Below are 20,642 nucleotides of genomic sequence, written 5' to 3' on the forward strand. Positions count from 1 at the left end.
TCTCTAGCATAGCAAACACGCAACTTTTCCCCCTCCGGTTCATCTGTCCGAAGACGCGAAACACCGGGGATACTTTCTCGGATGTTTTTCCCCTTCGCCGGTATCACCTCCTACTGCATTAGGGCCCACCTAGCACCGCTCATTGTGATGTCATGCATCGTTATGCATCTGTTTGCATTGTATTCATTGTTTCTTTCCCCTCTTCTATTTGGTAGACTACGAGACTGACGCCGCTGCTGGTGCCCCGATCGACTACGCTGTTGACGACCCCTACTTGCCAGAGTAACCAGACAAGCCCCTCCCTTGATCACCAGATACTGCCGACTCTTCTCTATACTGCTTGCATTAGAGTAGTGTAGCATGTTACTGCTTTCCGTTAATCCTATCCTGATGCATAGCCTATCATTGTTGCTATAACTGTTGATACCTCACCTGCAATCCTAAATGCTTAGTATAGGATGCTAGATTATCATCAGTGGCCCTACACTCTTGTCCGTCTGCCATGCTATACTACTGGGCTGTGATCACTTTGGGAGGTGATCACGGACATATACTATATACTTTACACTGTTACATTACCGGTGATACTGTTTGGAGATGGGGGTTGAAAGGGCAGGTGGTGCCACCCAGGTAGTGGTGGGCCTGGGTTCCCGACGGCCCCTGACTGTTACTTTGAGGTGGAGCGACAGGGCAGGTTGAGACCACCTAGGAGAGAGGTGGGCCTGGCCCTGGTCGGCGTTCGCGATTACTTCAAAATAACACGCTTAACGAGATCTGGGTATTTGATCTGAGTCTGGCTACTGGCCTATACGCACTAACCATCTACGCGGGGACAGTTATGGGCACTCGATGTCGTGGTATCAGTCGAAGCTTTCGTGACGTCAGCGGCTGAGCGGCGCGCGCCGGATGGGACTGGAACGCCTGCTAGGCTAGGTCTGCTTCCGGCCGCCCTTGCAATGTGCAGGTGTGCAATGGGCGATGGGCCCAGACCCCTGCGCCATAGGATTTAGACCGGCGTGCTGACCTCTCTGTTGTGCCTAGGTAGGGTGGCGACGTGTTGATCTTCCGAGGCCGGGCATGACCCAGAAAAGTGTGTCCGGACAAAGGGGATCGAGCGTGTTGGGAAATGTGGTGCACCCCTGCAGGGAAGTTGATCTATTCGAATAGTCGTGTCCCTCAGTAAAAGGACGACCCGGAGTTGTACCTTGACCTTATGACAACTAGAATCGGATACTTCATAAAACACACCCTTCCAAGTGCCAGATACAACCGGTGATCGCTCTCTCACAGGGCGACGTAGGGAGGATCATCGGTTAGGTTTATGCTATGTGGTGCTACTTGGTGAACTTACCATCTACTCTCTTCTCCTGCTGCAAGATGGAGGTTACCAGAAGCGTAGTCTTCGACAGGACCAGCTATCCCCCTCTTATTCCGGCATTCTGCAGTTCAGTCCACATATGATACCCCTTTTTCATTTGATACCAATGCATACATATGTAGTGTAGCTCCTTGCTTGCGAGTAATTTGGATGAGTACTCACGGTTGCTTTTCTCCCCCTTTTCCCCTTTCCTATATCCGATTGCTGCGACCAGACGTTGGAGTCCAGGAGCTAGATGCCACCGTAGACGACGACTACTACTACTACTCGGGAGGTGCCTACTACTACGTGCAGCCCGCTGACGACGACCAGGAGTAGTTTAGGAGGATCCCAGGCAGGAGGCCTGCGCCTCTTTCGATCTGTATCCCAGTTTGTGCTAGCCTTCTTAAGGCAAACTTGTTTAACTTATGTCTGTATTCAGATATTGTTGCTTCCGCTGACTCGTCTATGATCGAGCTCTTGTATTCGAGCCCACGAGGCCCCTAGCTGGTAATATGATGCTTGTATGACTTATTTTATTTGTAGAGTTGTGTTGTGATATCTTCCCGTGAGTCCCTGATCTTGATCGTACATGTTTGCGTGTATGATTAGTGTATGGTCAAATCGGGGGTGTCACACTATGAAAGTGTGTTCATGACATTTTCTTATATCTGATCCTCATTTGATCTTTTGCAGCTTGACGATGCAACACAGGGGATGGGAGACAAGTCCAATATGGGTGGCTTTGTCTGGGCCTTCTCCATTTGGATGTGGGAGCGGCTGCCGGTGGGGCGTCCGAAGAAGTTGCCTAGACGCCCGTGGGTGCCTATAGAGAAGACGGCTACGAGACTCGACACCCCACCGTAGCTTACGAGTGGGACGTTGTCAAACTCTACACGGGCCTAAACAAGAGTTCGTACAAGACCTACACCAACGAGTTGGACGCTTTGACGCATACGCATGTATATGAACTCGCTCAACACCTTTCTCTTTGATTCCACTTTTGACCGAGAGTGGGAACTTACCAACGTATATGTATCAGGTAAACTGGCGGTCGTATCATGACCGAGAGTGGGGCTTTGATCTGAACGTGATGTGCGATGCGGACCGTGGTCTCTGGCGGTGCATCGTGCCCATGATCTGTGTGTACGCCGTCGAGTGGCACTTGCCACACCGCGTGGCCACGCAGTTTGCGATTTATCAGCATACCCCACCGGGCCAGCCCACCGATACCGGCGGCCACGCGCTCCACCTGTGAGCGCTTTGTTCTCCATGCCCATGATTTCATTACTCTTATCATGTTTCTTGTTGCTTATGATGATCTCACTGCGCTTATGATGATTCTTGTTTCTTATGCCTTGCAGGATGAGCCGGCAGAAGAATCAGTCGATCACACACTGGGGAGAGGAGCATAAAACTCATGTGACGGAGTGGAACCGACGGAGGTACCGTAAAGACGTGGAGAGGAAAGTGATTGACTGGGATGCTTACCTGAGCCAACACATGAGGTGGTACGATGATGGCCGGAAGCACCGTCTTCGTCTCAGGCCTCGGTGGACGGCGGAAGACATCGCGGAGCTGGAGAGGGATGACCCAGAGGAAGAGGCCTACCAGACCGGCATCAGAGACATGCATAGTGGATTTAGGGAGTTTGCACCCCTCATCAACAGAGTGGTAAGTTTGAACCGACGGTTATATTTAAATTAGTTTATTCGTCATTGTGACTGACTTTTGCCGTTGCAGTCTGGTGAGCTGAATAGATGCATCTTTAAGCCTCAGATGCACTAGGTGATCACCCCGGGAGCATAGAATCTGAGAACAAAGTGAGGGGGACGATGAAGGTACAATTTCAGCCTCCTCGGAACAGATGCATCTTGTTCACTTGCAATCAGTCGATCTGATACTTATTATGCCCTTGTTTCATTGTGAGTGCAGAAGTTCGTGAAGCGTTGTCGCAAGCTGGTAGGGCTGCTTGGGTGTGCTGGAGCTGGGTCAGTTGAAGCTTATTAGCCTGTAGCCACACAGGGTCTCATCGGCTCATCGAGCCATGCTCCCTCGTCGTCTAGGTTGGTTGGGGAGGAGGAGGAGGCCACACTGAAGGAAATATGCCCTAGAGGCATGATACGTCTCCAACGTATCTATAATTTTTGATTGCTCCATGCTATATTATCTATTGTTTTGGACTATATTGGGCTTTATTTTCCACTTTTATATTATTTTTGGGACTAACCTATTAACCGGAGGCCCAGCCCAGAATTGCTGTTTTTTTGCCTATTTCAGTGTTTCGAAGAAACGGAATATCAAACGGAGTCCAAACAGAATAAAATCTTCGGGAACGTGATTTTCTCACCGAACGTGATCCAGGAGACTTGGACCCTGCTCCAAGGAACAAAAGAGGCGGTCACGAGGGTGGGCCCCCCCTAGGGCGCGCCCCCTGCCTCATGGGCACCTCGTTGCTCCTCCGGCGTACTTCTTCCTCCTATATATACACACATACCCCCAAATGATCAGAACAGGAGCCAAAAACCTAATTCCACCGCCGCAACTTTCTGTATGCATGAGATCCCATCTTGGGGCCTGTTCCGGAGCTCCACCGGAAGAGGGCCGTCATCACGGAGGGCTTCTACATCATCCTAGCCTCTCTGATGAAGTGTGAGTAGTTTACCTCAGACCTTCGGGTCCATAGTTAGTAGCTAGATGGCTTCTTCTCTCTCTTTGAATCTCAATACAAAGTTCTCCCCCTCTCTTGTGGAGATCTATTCGATGTAATCTTCTTTTTGCGGTGTGTTTGTTGAGACCGATGAATTGTGGGTTTATGATCAAGTCTATCTATGAATAATATTTGAATCTTCTCTGAATTCTTTTATGTATGATTGGTTATCTTTGCAAGTCTCTTCGAATTATCCGTTTGGTTTGGCCAACTAGATTGGTAGTTCTTGCCATGGGAGAAGTGTTTAGCTTTGGGTTCGATCTTGCGGTGTCCTTATGTAGCGACCAGACCTCAAACAGTCTGATCTCTGTGCTCCGGTGTCATCCCTGGATCAGTAATGCTGACACCACACAGTACTCGGAGGATTTATAACAGAGTAGCAACCACACACTTATTACGTCGAGTGTCTCAAAAGAGAACTTATTACAATAAGTATGGCTTAAGGCCATCTAATAACGATAACAGCGGAAGGCTTGGAAGATAAGTGAGTCCATCAACTCCAACGGCATCACTGAGTATAGGACCACGACCTAAACTCCTTAATCGCCGTCTGAAAAGTCTGCAACATTAACGTTGCAGCCCGAAACAGGTCAGCACATGGAATATGCTGGCGATGTAACACATAGAGAGTAATGGAATGAAACAGCTATACTATATGCATATTTGGCTGGTGGAAAGCTCTATGGTTATAGTTTTGCGTAAAGCCAATTTTTCCCTACTTCGAAGGAATAAAATTTAATTACTATCATGGTGGTTGTTAAACATTGAGAATGGTTGACAGCATTCTCAATCCCAATTAAGCATCATCATTAAACATAACCCAACAAAAATTAATTTAGAGTAACATGTTGAGATTCACATGAAAATCCAAGTACTAGATACTCAAGATGTCCATAACCGGGGACACGGCTAACCATGATTAGTTTATTACACTCTGCAGAGGTTTGCGCACTTTTCCCCACAAGACTCGATCGCCTTCGTTTGGTTTCTCGCACTACATGGTGTTTGAGAAGACGGATGACCGAGACATAGTCTTTCAGAAGCGCTAGCACCTTACGATCGGGTAGACCGTACCACCTACATCCCCTACATCTGCTAGTCTACCACTGTAAGAGTTCACACAACTTAGTCAACTATGCTAGAGCCCATAATAGCTTGTGGCTGCACACGGAAGTTTCTAGTATGAATAGTCTCATGATCCCTTTGAGCCTGGGTGGCGGTCTAAAAGAAAACAGGCAAGTCCTGAAATACTCAGGTGCCTCAATCCACCCAGATGTGTGTTTAAGTTGCCACCTTAGATAAACCATTAATTAACAATCTCACATCTGTCATGGATATCACTCACCCAATCCACGTCTACTAGCATAGCATGGCATAATAAGCAAACGTAGAAGTGACTCCCAAAGGTTTGATAATAACAGGTAATAGGTACTACCTCATCTACTTCCCATCCCACAATTTAATTAGATCCTAATCATGCAATGTGTGAGGATTGATCTAATGCAATAAAACTGGGTAGTAGGAAAGGTATGATCAAAGTGTTACTTGCCTTGCTGATGATCCGCGGAACCTAACGATTCGAAGTAACAGGCGGCGCACTCCGGGTATTCTATCACAGACAAACAAACAAGCATACAATAAGTACTCATCTAATGCACAGGTAAAACTCAAATAAGAGACCTAACCAGAAGATTCAACTTAAGAACTCCGGTTAGCAAAAAGAATCAAATCGAACGAAGCAACGAAAATCAAACGGCGAAAGAAAACAACTTCGTTCTAGTAATCTGGATCTAGGGCAAATTTTACAGTAACAAAAGCTTGTTTAAGTTGGTTAAACGGATAGAGGGTTTCGAGACGAAACTCTAGGCGCTTGAATCGCCTGATTCCGATAAACAAGCGAAAAGTTAAACTAAAACGAAAATCGGATCAGGAATCGCGATCAGAAAAATCGCGGATTTCATCCGAGAAAAAGAAAAATGACGAACACCGATTTTTTTCCTCTTTTTTCGGCACGAAAAACGAGGCGCGACGAACCTCGGGCGGCAGGATCGTCGGCGGCGGCGGCTCCGGCGGCGCGCGCGGATCGAGGCGGGGCTGATGGGCTGGGGCGGTTTGGGGCGGCGCTATTTAAAGGCTGCCCCCGGGCGGTGCCCCGCTCGGTTACGGACCGAAGTCGGTTCGTTTGTTTTAATTATTCCGCTCAGAAGAAAAATAGAAAGAAATACTAAACCGACTCCAAAAATTCCGAAATAAATTTTCTGGGGCTTCTAAAATCAATCCGCATAATGTGAACATTTATTTGGGCCCTTAATGCAATTTTGAAAAACGCACATTTTTCCTAAATTCAAATAAAACACCGAAAAACTCCAAAATAAAATCTTATTTGATTTTATTAATAAATCCTCAATATTTCTTTATTTTGGGAAAGTCATTTTATTCCCTCTCTCATATTTTTGTAATAGAAATAATTGACGATAAAATAATTAAAATCAAATGATCCCATTCTCAAAATTTGAGAAAACTCAAATATGAAAATAACGAAATCCCCAACTCTCTCCGTGGGTCATTGAGTTGCGTAGAATTTCTAGGATCAACCAAATGCAAAAAAATATGATATGCAGTGATGATCTAATGTATAACATTCCAAATTGACATTTTGGGATGTTACACCTTACCCAGTGACAGAAGATGCAGCAAGGCACGTATCGCATCGTTGCCATCGAGGATAACAAGATGGGGTTTATTTCATATTGCATGAATTTATCTCTCTATATCATGTCATCTTGCTTAAGGCGTTACTCTGTTTTTAACTTAATACTCTAGACGCATGCTGGATAGCGGTCGATGAGTGGAGTAATAGTAGTAGATGCAGAATCGTTTTGATCTACTTGTCACGGACGTGATGCCTATATACATGATCATGCCTAGATATTCTCATAACTATGCTCAATTCTGTCAGTTGCTCAACAGTAATTTGTTCACCCACCATAGAATACTTATGATCTTGAGAGAAGCCACTAGTGAAACCTATTGCCCCAGGGTCTATTCTCATCATATCAATCTCCATCACTTTAATCTTGCTTTGCTTTTTTTACTTTGCTTTTACTTTTTACTTTGCATCTTTATACCAAAAATACCAAAAATATTATATCTATCAGATCTCACTCTCGTAAGTGACTGTGAAGGGATTAACAACCCCTAATCGTGTTGGTTGCGAGTAGCTATCGCTTTGTGCAGGTACGAGGGACTTGAGTGTGGCCTCCTACTAGATTGATACCTTGGTTCTCAAAAACTGAGGGAAATACTTACGCTACTCTGCTGCATCATCCCTTCCTCTTCGGGGAAAACCAACGCAAGCTCAAGACGTAGCAAGAAGGATTTCTGGCGCCGTTGCCAGGGAGTCTACGCAAAAAGTCAACATACCAAGTACCCATCACAATCCCTATCTCTCGCATTACATTATTTGCCATTTGCCTCTCGTTTTCCTCTCCCTCCCAATTCACCCTTGCTACTTTATTCGCCCTCTCTCTCTCTCTATCCTCCCTCTCTATTTGCCTCTTTTTGCCCGCTTGCCTTTTTGTTTGCTCGTGTGTTAGATTGCTTGTTTGTCACGATGGCTCAAGATACTACTAAATTGTGTGACTTCACCAATACCAATAATAATGATTTCCTTAGCACTCCAATTGCTCCTCTTACCGATGCTGAATCTTGTGAAATCAATACTGCTTTGTTGAATCTTGTTATGAAAGATCAATTCGCCGGCCTTCCTAGTGAAGATGTCGCTACTCATCTGAATAGCTTCGTTGATTTATGTGATATGCAAAAGAAAAAAGATGTCAATAATGATGTCGTTAAATTGAAGCTATTTCCTTTTTCGCTTAGAGATCGTGCTAAAGCTTGGTTTTCGTCTTGCCTAAGAATAGTATTGATTCATGGAACAAGTGCAAAGATGCTTTTATCTCTAAGTATTTTCCTCCCGCTAAGATCATCTCTCTTAGAAACGATATTATGAACTTTAAACAACTTGATCATGAACATGTTGCACAAGCTTGGGAGAGAATGAAATTAATGATACGTAATTGCCCTACTCATGGTTTGAATTTGTGGATGATCATACAAAATTTTTATGCCGGATTGAATTTTGCTTCTAGAAATCTTTTAGATTCGGCCGCGGGAGGCACTTTTATGGAAATCACTTTAGGAGATGCTACTAAACTCCTAGATAATATTATGGTTAATTATTCTCAATGGCATACTGAAAGATCTTCTAATAAAAAAGTGCATGCGATAGAAGAAATTAATGTGTTGAGTGGAAAGATGGATGAACTTATGAAATTATTTGCTACTAAGAGTGTTTCTTCTGATCCTAATGATATGCCTTTGTCTTCTTTGATTGAGAATAACAATGAATCTATGGATGTGAATTTTGTTGGTAGGAATAATTTTGGTAACAACACTTATAGAGGGAATTTTAATCCTAGGCCATATCCTAGTAATCCTTCTAATAATTATGGGAATTCCTACAACAACTCTTATGGAAATTATAAAAATATGCCCTCTGAATTTGAGAACAGTGTTAAAGAATTTATGAATTCATAAAAGAATTTTAATGCTTTACTTGAGGAGAAATTGCTTAAAGTTGATGATTTGGCTAGAAACGTTGATGGAATTTCTCTTGAGGTTGATTCTTTAAAGCTTAGATCTATTCCTCCTAAGCATGATATCAATGAGTCTCTCAAAGCCATGAGAATTTCCATTGATGAGTGCAAGGAAAGAACCGCTAGGATGCGTGCTTCCAAAGATGCCTTTATTAAAGCGTGTTCTTCCAATTCCTATGAAAATAAAGATGAAGATCTAAAAGTTATTGATGTGTCACCTATTAAATCCTTATTTTGCAATATGAATCTTGATTAAACTGAATATGATCTTCCTTTACCTAGAAGGCGTTCTAAAAATTCGGAGTATTTAGATCTTAATGATGAAATTGATGAAAGTGGGATTGAAAGAAATAAAAATCTAGATGTTGCTAAACCCACTATATTGGATTTAAAGGAATTTAATTATGAAAGTTGCTCTTTAATTGATTGTATTTCCTTGTTGCAATCCGTGCTAAATTCTCCACATGCTTATAGTCAAAATAAAGCCTTCACCGAACATATTGTTGATGCCTTGATGCAATCTTATGAAGAAAAACTTGAGTTGAAAGTTTCTATCGCTAGAAAACTCTATGATGAGTGGGAACCAACTATTAAAATTAAAATTAAAGATCATGAGTTTTATGCTTTGTGTGATTTGGGTGCTAGTGTCTCTACTATTCCCAAGACTTTGTGTGATTTGCTAGATTTCCATAATTTTGATGATTGCTCTCTAAACCTGCATCTTGTGGATTCCACTATTAAGAAACATATGGGAAGGATTAATGATGTTATTATTGTTTCAAATAGGAATTATATGCCCGTAGATTTCATTGTTCTTGATAAAGATTGCAATCCTTCTTGCCCTATTATTCTTGGTAGACCTTTCCTTAGAATGGTTGGTGCGATTATTGATATGAAGGAAGGGAATATTAGATTTAAATTTCCATTAAAAAGGGCATGGAACACTTTCATAGAAAGAAAATAAAATTACCATATGAAACTATCATGAGAGCCACTTATGGATTGCCTACCAAAGATGGCAATACCTAGATCTATCCTCGCTTTTATGCCTAGCTAGGGGCGTTAAACGATAGCGCTTGTTGGGAGGCAACCCAATTTTATTTTTATTACTTGCTTTTAGCTCCTGCTTAGTAATAAATAAATTATTTAGCCTCTGTTTTGGTTGTGTTTTTTGTGTTTAATTATTGTTTTTGCCAAGTAGAACTGTTGGGAAGACTTGGGGAAAGTCTTGTTGAACTTGCTGTAAAAAACAGAAACTTTAGCGCTCACGAGAACTGCTGTCATTTTTATTTGAAGAGTGATATTTAGTTAATTCTTTTTGCAGATGATTAATAGATAAATTCCTCACGTCCAGAAATTTCTTTTAGAATTTTTGGGGTTACAGATATTGCGCTAGATACAGATTATTACAGACTGTTCTGTTTTTGACAGATTCTGTTTTTCGTGTGTTGTTTGCTTATTTTGATGAATCTATGGCTAGTAAAATAGTTTATAATGCATAGAGAAGTTGGAATACAGTAGGTTTAACACCAATATAAATAAATAATGAGTTCATTACAGTACCTTGAAGTGGTCTTTTGTTTTCTTTCGCTAACGGAGCTCACGAGTTTTCTATTTTGAGTTTTGTGTTGTGAAGTTTTCAAGTTTTGGGTGAATTCTTTTGATGGATCATGGAACAAGGAGTGGCAAGAGCCTAAGCTTGGGGATGCCCATGGCACCCCCAAGATAATCCAAGGACACCAAAAAGTCAAAGCTTGGGGATGCCCCGGAAGGCATCCCCTCTTTCGTCCACTTCCATTGGTAATTTACTTGGAGCTATATTTTTATTCACCAACATGATATGTGTTTTGCTTGGTGCGTCTTGTATTATTTGTGTCTTTGTGTCTTAGTATGCCACAATCATCCTTGATGTACACACCTTTTGAGAGAGCCATACATGAATTAAAATTTGATAGAATACTCTATGTGCTTCACTTATATCTTTTGAGCTAAGTAGTTTTGCTCTATGTGCTTCACTTATATCTTTTGAGCTAAGTAGTTTTGCTCTATGTGCTTCACTTATATCTTTTGATCTAGATAATTTTGCTCTATGTGCTTCACTTAGATCTTTTAGAGCACGGTGGTGGATTTGTTTTAAAGAAACTATTGATCTCTCATGCTTCACTTAAATCATTTTGAGAGTCTCTTAATAGCAGGGTAATTTTCTTAATAATAATATGCTTGGTATTCAAGATTTGTGAAACTTTCTTTTGAGTGTGTTGAATACTAAGAAAAGATTGAAACATGATAATTGTTTTGAGATATGGAGGTGATAATATTAACGTCATGCTAGTTGAGTAGTTGTGAATTTAAAGAATACTTGTGTTAAAGTTTGTGATTCCCGTAGCATGCACGTATGGTGAACCGTTATGTGACGAAGTCAGAGCATGATTTATTTATTGATTGTCTTCCTTATGAGTGGCGGTCGGGGACGAGCGATGGTCTTTTCCTACCAATCTATCCCCCTAGGAGCATGCGCGTAATACTTTGCTTTGATAACTTCTAGATTTTTGCAATAAGTATATTAGTTCTTTATGACTAATGTTGAGTCCATGGATTATACGCACTCTCACCCTTCCACCTTTGCTAGCCTCTCTAATATCGCGCACCTTTCACCGGTATCATACACCTACCATATACCTTCCTCAAAACAGCCACCATACCTACCTATTATGGCATTTCCATAGCCATTCCAAGATATATTGCCATGCAACTTTCCACCATCTAGTTCATCATGACACATTCATCATTGTCATATTGCTTAGCATGATCATGTAGTTGACATAGTATTTGTGGCAAAGCCACCGTTCATAATTTCTTCATACTTGTCACTCTTGATTCATTGCATATCCCGGTACACCGCCGGAGGCATCCATATAGAGTCATACTTTGTTTTAGAATCGAGTTGTAATCATTGAGTTGTAAATAAACAAAAGTGTGATGATTGTCATTTAATAGAGCATTGTCCCAATAAAAAATAAAAAAATAAAAAGGGGCAATGCTACTATCCTTTTTCCACACTTGTGCTTCAAAGTAGCACCATGATATAGCGAGTCTCATATATTGTGCTTCAAAGTAGCACCATGTTCTTCATATAGAGAGTCTCATATGTTGTCACTTTCATATACTAGTGGGAATTTTACATTATAGAACTTGGCTTGTATATTCCAATGATGGGCTTCCTCAAAATTGCCCTAGGTCTTCGTGAGCAAGCAATTTGGATGCACACCCACTTAGCTTCTTTTTGAGCTTTCATACATCTATAGCTCTAGTGCATCCGTTGCATGGCAATCCCTACTCACTCACATTGATATCTATTGATGGGCATCTCCATAGCCCGTTGATACGCCTAGTTGATGTGAGACTATCTTCCCCTCCTTTTTGTCTTCTCCACAACCACCATTCTATTCCACCTATAGTGCTATATCCATGGCTCACGCTCATGTATTGCGTGAAGATTGAAAAAGTTTTGAAAAAGTTAGAGTATGAAACAATTGCTTGGCTTGTCGTCGGGGTTGTGCATGATTTAAATACTTTGTGTGGTGAAGATGGAGCATAGCCAGACTATATGATTTTGTAGGGATAACTTTCTTTGGCCATGTTATTTTGAGAAGACATAATTGCTTTGTTAGTATGCTTGAAGTATTATTATTTTTATGTCAATATAAACTTTTGTCTTGAATCTTTCTAATCTGAATATTCATACCACAATTAAGAAGATTTGCATTGAAATTATGCCAAGTAGCACTCCGCATCAAAAATTCTCTTTTTATCATTTACCTACTCGAGGACGAGCAGGAATTAAGCTTGGGGATGCCTGATACGTCTCCAACATATCTATAATTTTTGATTGCTCCATGCTATATTATCTACTGTTTTGGACTATATTGGGCTTTATTTTCCACTTTTATATTATTTTTGGGACTAACCTATTAACCGGAGGCCCAGCCCAGAATTGCTGTTTTTTGCCTATTTCAGTGTTTCAAAGAAACGGAATATCAAACGGAGTCCAAACGGAATAAAATCTTCAGGAACGTGATTTTCTCACCGAACGTGATCCAGGAGACTTGGACCCTGCTCCAAGGAACAAAAGAGGCGGTCACGAGGGTGGGGGCGCCCCCCTAGGGCGTGCCCCCTGCCTCGTGGGCCCCTCGTTGATCCTCCGGCGTACTTCTTCCTCCTATATATATACACGTACCCCCAAACGATCAGAACAGGAGCCAAAAACCTAATTCCACCGCCGCAACTTTCTGTATCCACGAGATCCCATCTTGGGGCCTGTTCCGGAGCTCCGTCGGAAGAGGGCCGTCATCACGGAGGGCTTCTACATCATCCTAGCCTCTCCTATGAAGTGTGAGTAGTTTACCTCAGACCTTCGGGTCCATAGTTAGTAGCTAGATGGCTTCTTATCTCTCTTTGAATCTCAATACAAAGTTCTCCCCCTCTCTTATGGAGATCTATTCGATGTAATCTTCTTTTTGCGGTGTGTTTGTTGAGACCGATTAATTGTGGGTTTATGATCAAGTCTATCTATGAATAATATTTGAATCTTCTCTGAATTCTTTTTATGTATGATTGGTTATCTTTGCAAGTCTCTTCGAATTATCTGTTTGGTTTGGCCAACTAGATTGGTAGTTCTTGCCATGGGAGAAGTGCTTAGCTTTGGGTTCGATCTTGCGGTGTCCTTACCCAGTAACAGAAGGGGCAGCAAGGCACGTATTGCATCGTTGCCATCGAGGATAACAAGATGGGGTTTATTTCATATTGCATGAATTTATCTCTCTACATCATGTCATCTTGCTTAAGGCATTACTCTGTTTTTAACTTAATACTCTAGATGCATGCTGGATAGCGGTCGATGAGTGGAGTAATAGTAGTAGATGCAGAATCGTTTTGATCTACTTGTCACGGACGTGATGCCTATATACATGATCATGCCTAGATATTCTCATAACTATGCTCAATTTTGTCAATTGCTCAACAGTAATTTGTTCACCCACCGTAGAATACTTATGCTCTTGAGAGAAGCCACTAGTGAAACCTATGGCCCCAGGGTCTATTCTCATCATATCAATCTCCATCACTTTAATCTTGCTTTGCTTTTTTACTTTGCTTTTACTTTTTACTTTGCATCTTTATACCAAAAATACCAATAATATTATATCTATCAGATCTCACTTTCGTAAGTGACCGTGAAGGCATTGACAACCCCTAATCGCGTTGATTGCGAGTAGCTATCGCTTTGTGCAGGTACGAGTGACTTGAGCATGGCCTCCTACTGGATTGATACCTTGGTTCTCAAAAACTGAGGGAAATACTTACGCTACTCTGCTGCATCATCCCTTCCTCTTCGGGGAAAACCAACGCAAGCTCAAGACGTAGCAAGGCAATAATAAAGTTATTATTTATTTCCTTATATCATGATAAATGTTTATTATTCATGCTAGAATTGTATTAACCGGAAACATAATACATGTGTGAATACATAGACAAACAGAGTGTCACTAGTATGCCTCTACTTGACTAGCTCGTTGATCAAAGATGGTTATGTTTCCTAACCATAGACATGAGTTGTCATTTGATTAACGGGATCATATCATTAGGAGAATGATATGATTGACTTGACCCATTCCGTTAGCTTAGCACTTGATCTTTTGGTTTGTTGCTACTGCTTCCTTCATGACTTATACATGTTCCTATGACTATGAGATTATGCAACTCTCGTTTACCAGAGGAACACTTTGTGTGCCACCAAACGTCACAACGTAACTGGGTGATTATAAAGGTGCTCTACAGGTGTCTCCGAAGGTACTTGTTGGGTTCACGTATTTCGAGATTAGGATTTGTCACTCTGATTGTCGGAGAGGTATCTCTGGGCCCTCTCGGTAATGTACATCACTTAAGCCTTGCAAGCATTGCAACTAATGAGTTAGTTGCGGGATGATGTATTACGGAATGAGTAAACAGACTTGCCGGTAACGAGATTGAACTAGGTATTGAGATACCGACGATCGAATCTTGGGCAAGTAACATACCAATGACAAAGGGAACAACGTATGTTGTTATGCGGTCTGACCGATAAAGATCTTCGTAGAATATGTGGGAGCCAATATGAGCATCCAGGTTCCCCTATTGGTTATTGAAAGGAGACATGTCTCGGTCATGTCTACATAGTTCTCTAACCCGTAGGGTCCGCACGCTTAACATTTCGATGACGGTTATATTATGAGTTTATGAGTTTTGATGTACCGAAGGTTGTTCGGAGTCCCGGATGTGATGACGGACATGACGAGGAGTCTCGAAATGGTCGATAAGTTTGATATATTGGACGACTATATTCGGACACCGGAATGGTTCCGGGGGTTATCGGATATATACCGGAGTACCGGGGGGTTACCGGAACCCTCGCCGGGGGTTATTGGGCCTCATGGGCCCAAAGTAGTGGAAGAGGAGAGGCAGCAGGAGGTGGCGCGCAGCCCCCCTTGCCCCAATCCGAATTGGGAAAGGGAAGGGGGCGCGGCCCCCCTTCTCCTTCCTTCTCTCCACCTCCTCCTTCCCCCTTCTCCTAGTTGGAATAGGAAAGGGGGGCAAAACCTACTTGGAGTAGGATTGCCCCCCCTTGGGCGCGCCTCCTCCTCCTGGCCAGCCCCCCTCCTCCTCCACTCCTTTATATATGTGGCCAGGGGGCACCCCACAGACACAACAATTGATCTCTTGATCTCTTAGCCGTGTGCGGTGCCCCCTTCCACCATAATCCACCTCGATCATATCGTAGCGGTGCTTAGGCGAAGCCCTGCGGCGGTAGAACATCATCATCGTCACCACGCCATCGTGCTGACGGAACTCTCCCGTGAAGCTCTACTGGACTGGAGTTCGCGGGACGTCATCGAGCTGAACGTGTGCTGAACTCGGAGGTGCCGTGCGTTCGGTACTTGGATCGGTCGGATCGTGAAGACATACGACTACATCAACCGCGTTGTGCTAACGCTTCCGCTTTCGGTCTACGAGGGTACGTGGACAACACTCTCCCCTCTCGTTGATGTGCATCACCATGATCTTGCGTGTGCGTAGGAATTTTTTTGAAATTACTACGTTCCCCAACAGTGGCATCCGAGCCAGGTTTTATGCGTTGATGTTATATGCATGAGTAGAACACAAGTGAGTTGTGGGCGATATAAGTCATACTGCTTACCAGCATGTCATACTTTGGTTCGGCGGTATTGTTGGATGAAGCGGCCCGGGCCGACATTACATGTACGCTTACGCGAGACTGGTTCTACTGACGCGCTTTGCACATAGGTGGCTGGCAGGTGTCAGTTTCTCCAACTTTAGTTGAACCAAGTGTGGCTATGCCCGGTCCTTGCGAAGGTTAAAACGGCATCAACTTGACAAACTATCATTGTGTTTTTGATGCGTAGGTAAGAATGGTTCTTGCTAAGCCCGTAGCAGCCACGTAAAACTTGCAACAACAAAGTAGAGGACGTCTAACTTGTTTTTGCAGGGCATGTTGTGATGTGATATGGCCAAGACATGATGCTAAATTTTATAGTATGAGATGATCATGTTTTGTAACCAAGTTATCGGCAACTGGCAGGAGCCATATGGTTGTCGCTTTATTGTATGCAATGCAATCGCCCTGTAATGCTTTACTTTATCACCAAGTGGTAGCGATAGCCGTGGAAGCATAAGATTGGCGAGACAACAACGATGCTACGATGGAGATCAAGGTGTCGCGCCGGTGATGATGGTGATCATGAAGGTGCTTCGGAGATGGAGATCACAAGCACAAGATGATGATGGCTATATCATATCACTTATATTGATTGCATGAGATGTTTATCTTTTATACATCTTATCTTGCTTTGATTGACGGTAGCATTATAAGATGATCTCTCACTAAATTTCAATATAAAAGTGTTCTCCCTGAGTATGCACCGTTGCCAAAGTTCGTCATGCCCAGACACCACGTGATGATCGGGTGTGATAAGCTCTATGTCCATCTACAATGGGTGCAAGCTAGTTTGCACACGCAGAGTACTCAGGTTAAACTTGATGAGCCTAGCATATGCAGATATGGCCTCGGAACACTGAGATCGAAAGGTCGAGCGTGAATCATATAGTAGATATGATCAACATATTGATTTTCACCATTGAAAGCTACTCCATTTCACGTGATGATCAGTTATGGTTTAGTTGATTTGGATCACGTGATCACTTAGAAGATTAGAGGGATGTCTTTCTAAGTGGGAGTTCTTAAGTAATATGATTAATTGAACTTAAATTTATCATGAACTTAGTACCTGATAGTATTTTGCTTGTCTATGTTTGATTGTAGATAGATGGCCCGTGTTGTTGTTCTGTTGAATTTTAATGCGTTCCTTGAGAAAGCAAATTTGAAAGATGATGGTAGCAATTACACAGACTGGGTCCATAACTTGAGGATTATCCTCATTGCTGCATAGAAGAATTATGTCCTGGAAGCACCGCTGGGTGCCAGGCCTGCTGCAGGAGCAACACCAGATGTTATGAACATCTGGCGGAGCAAAGCTGATGACTACTCAATAGTTCAGTGTGCCATGCTTTATGGCTTAGAATCGGGACTTCAACGACGTTTTGAACGTCATGGAGCATATGAGATGTTCCAGGAGTTGAAGTTAATATTTCAAGCAAATGCTCGGATTGAGAGATATGAAGTCTCCAATAAGTTCTATAGCTGCAAGATGGAGGAGAATAGTTCTGTCAGTGAACATATACTCAAAATGTCTGGGTATCATAATCACTTGACTCAACTGGGAGTTAATCTTCCTGTTGATAGTGTCATTGACAGAGTTCTTCAATCACTGCCACCAAGCTACAAGAGCTTCGTGATGAACTATAACATGCAAGGGATGGATAAGACAATTCCCGAGCTCTTCGCAATGCTAAAGGCTGTGGAGGTAGAAATCAAGAAGGAGCATCAAGTGTTGATGGTCAATAAGACTGCCAGTTTCAAGAAAAAGGGCAAAGGGAAGAAGAAGGGGAACTTCAAGAAGAACAACAAACAAGTTGCTGCTCAGGAGAAGAAACCCAAGTCTGGACCTAAGCCTAAAACTGAGTGCTTCTACTGCAAGCAGACTGGTCACTAGAAGGGGAACTACCCCAAGTATTTGGCAGATAAGAAGGATGGCAAGATGAACAAAGGTATATGTGATATACATGTTATTGATGTGTACCTTACTAGAGCTCGCAGTAGCACCTAGGTATTTGATACTGGTTCCGTTGCTAATATTTGCAACTCGGAACAGGGACTACGGATTAAGCGAACACTGGTCAAGGACGAGGTGACGATGCGCGTGGGAAATGGTTCCAAAGTCGATGTGATCGCGGTCGGCACGCTACCTCTACATCTACCTTCGGGATTAGTTTTAGACCTAAATAATTGTTATTTGGTGCCAGCGTTGAGCATGAACATTATATCTGGATCTTGTTTGATGCGAGACGGTTATTCATTTAAATCAGAGAATAATGGTTGTTCTATTTATATGAGTAATATCTTTTATGGTCATGCACCCTTTAAGAGTGGTCTATTTTTGATGAATCTCGAAAGTAGTGATACACATATTCATAATGTTGAAACCAAAAGATGCAGAGTTGATAATGATAGTGCAACTTATTTGTGGCACTGCCGTTTAGGTCATATCGATGTAAAGCGCATGAAGAAACTTCATACTGATGGACTTTTGGAACCACTTGATTATGAATCACTTGGTACTTGCGAACCGTGCCTCATGGGCAAGATGACTAAAACGTCGTTCTCCGGTACTATGGGGAGAGCAACAGATTTGTTGGAAATCATACATACAGATGTATGTGGTCCGATGAATGTTGAGGCTCGTGGCGGATATCGTTATTTTCTCACCTTCACAGATGATTTAACCAGATATGGGTATATCTACTTGATGAAACATAAGTCTGAAACATTTGAAAAGTTCAAAGAATTTCAGAGTGAAGTTGAAAATCATTGTAACAAGAAAATAAAGTTTCTACGATTTGATCGTGGAGGAGAATATTTGAGTTACGAGTTTGGTCTACATTTGAAACAAAGCGGAATAGTTTCGCAACTCACGCCACCCGGAACACCACAGCGTAATGGTGTGTCCGAACGTCGTAATCGTACTTGACTAGATATGGTGCGATCTATGATGTCTCTTACTGATTTACCGCTATCGTTTTGGGGTTATGCTTTAGAGACGGCCGCATTCACATTAAATAGGGCACCATCGAAATCCGTTGAGATGACGCCTTATGAACTGTGGTTTGGCAAGAAACCAAAGTTGTCGTTTCTTAAAGTTTGGGGCTGTGATGCTTATGTGAAAAAGCTTCAACCTGATAAGCTCGAACCCAAATCGGAGAAATGTGTCTTCATAGGATACCCAAAGGAAACTGTTGGGTACACCTTCTATCATAGATCCAAAGGCAAGACATTTGTTGCTAAGAATGGATCCTTTTTAGAGAAAGAGTTTCTCTCGAAAGAAGTGAGTGGGAGGAAAGTAGAACTTGATGAGGTAACCGTACCTGCTCCCTTATTTGAAAGTAGCTCATCACAGAAACCGGTTCCTATGACAACTATACCAATTAGTGAGGAAGTTAATGATGATGATCATGAAACTTCAGATCAAGTTATTACTGAACCTCGTAGATCAACCAGAGTAAGATCCACGCCAGAGTGGTACGGTAATCCTGTTCTGGAAGTCATGCTACTAGATCACGATGAACCTACAAACTATGAAGAAGCGATGGTGAGCCCAGATTCCGCAAAATGGCTTGAAGCCATAAAATCTGAGATGGGATCCATGTATGAGAACAAAGTGTGGACTTTGGTTGACTTGCCCATTGATCGGCAAGCAATTGAGAATAAATGGATCTTCAAGAAGAAGACTAACGCTGACGGTAATGTTACTGTCTACAAAGCTCGACTTGTTGCGAAAGGGTTTCGACAAGTTCAAGGGATTGACTATGATGAGACTTTCTCACCCATAGCGATGCTTAAGTCTGTCCGAATCATGTTAACGATTGCCGCATTTTATGATTATGGAATTTGGCAGATGGATGTCAAAACTGCATTCCTGAATGGATTTCTGGAAGAAGAGTTATATATGATGCAACCGGAAGGTTTTGTCGATCCAAAGGGAGCTAACAAAGTGTGCAAGCTCCAGCGATCCATTTATGGACCGGTGCAAGCCTCTCGGAGTTGGAATAAACGCTTTGATAGTGTGATCAAAGCATTTGGTTTTATACAGACTTTTGGAGAAGCCTGTATTTACAAGAAAGTGGGTGGGAGCTCGGTAGCATTTCTGATATTATATGTGGATGACATATTATTGATTGGAAATGATATAGAATTTCTGGATAGCATAAAGGGATACTTGAATAAGAGTTTTTCAATGAAAGACCTCGGTGAAGTTGCTTACATATTGGGCATTAAGATCTATAGAGATAGATCAAGACGCTTAATTGGACTTTCACAAAGCACATACCTTGACAAAGTTTTGAAGAAGTTCAAAATGGATCAAGCAAAGAAAGGGTTCTTGCCTGTGTTACAAGGTGTGAAGTTGAGTAAGACTCAATGTCCGACCACTTCAGAAGATAGAGAGAAAATGAAAGATGTTCCCTATGCTTCAGCCACAGGCTCTTTCATGTATGCAATGATGTGTACCAGACCTGATGTGTGCCTTGCTATAAGTATAGCAGGGAGGTACCAAAGTAATCCAGGAGTGGATCACTCGACAGCGGTCAAGAACATCCTGAAGTACCTGAAAAGGACTAAGGATATGTTTCTCGTTTATGGAGGTGACAAAGAGCTCATCGTAAATGGTTACGTTGATGCAAGCTTTGACAC

The sequence above is a fragment of the Triticum aestivum genome, chromosome 5A (assembly GCF_018294505.1).
Source record: "Triticum aestivum cultivar Chinese Spring chromosome 5A, IWGSC CS RefSeq v2.1, whole genome shotgun sequence".
In the NCBI taxonomy this organism is placed as follows: Eukaryota; Viridiplantae; Streptophyta; class Magnoliopsida; order Poales; family Poaceae; genus Triticum; species Triticum aestivum.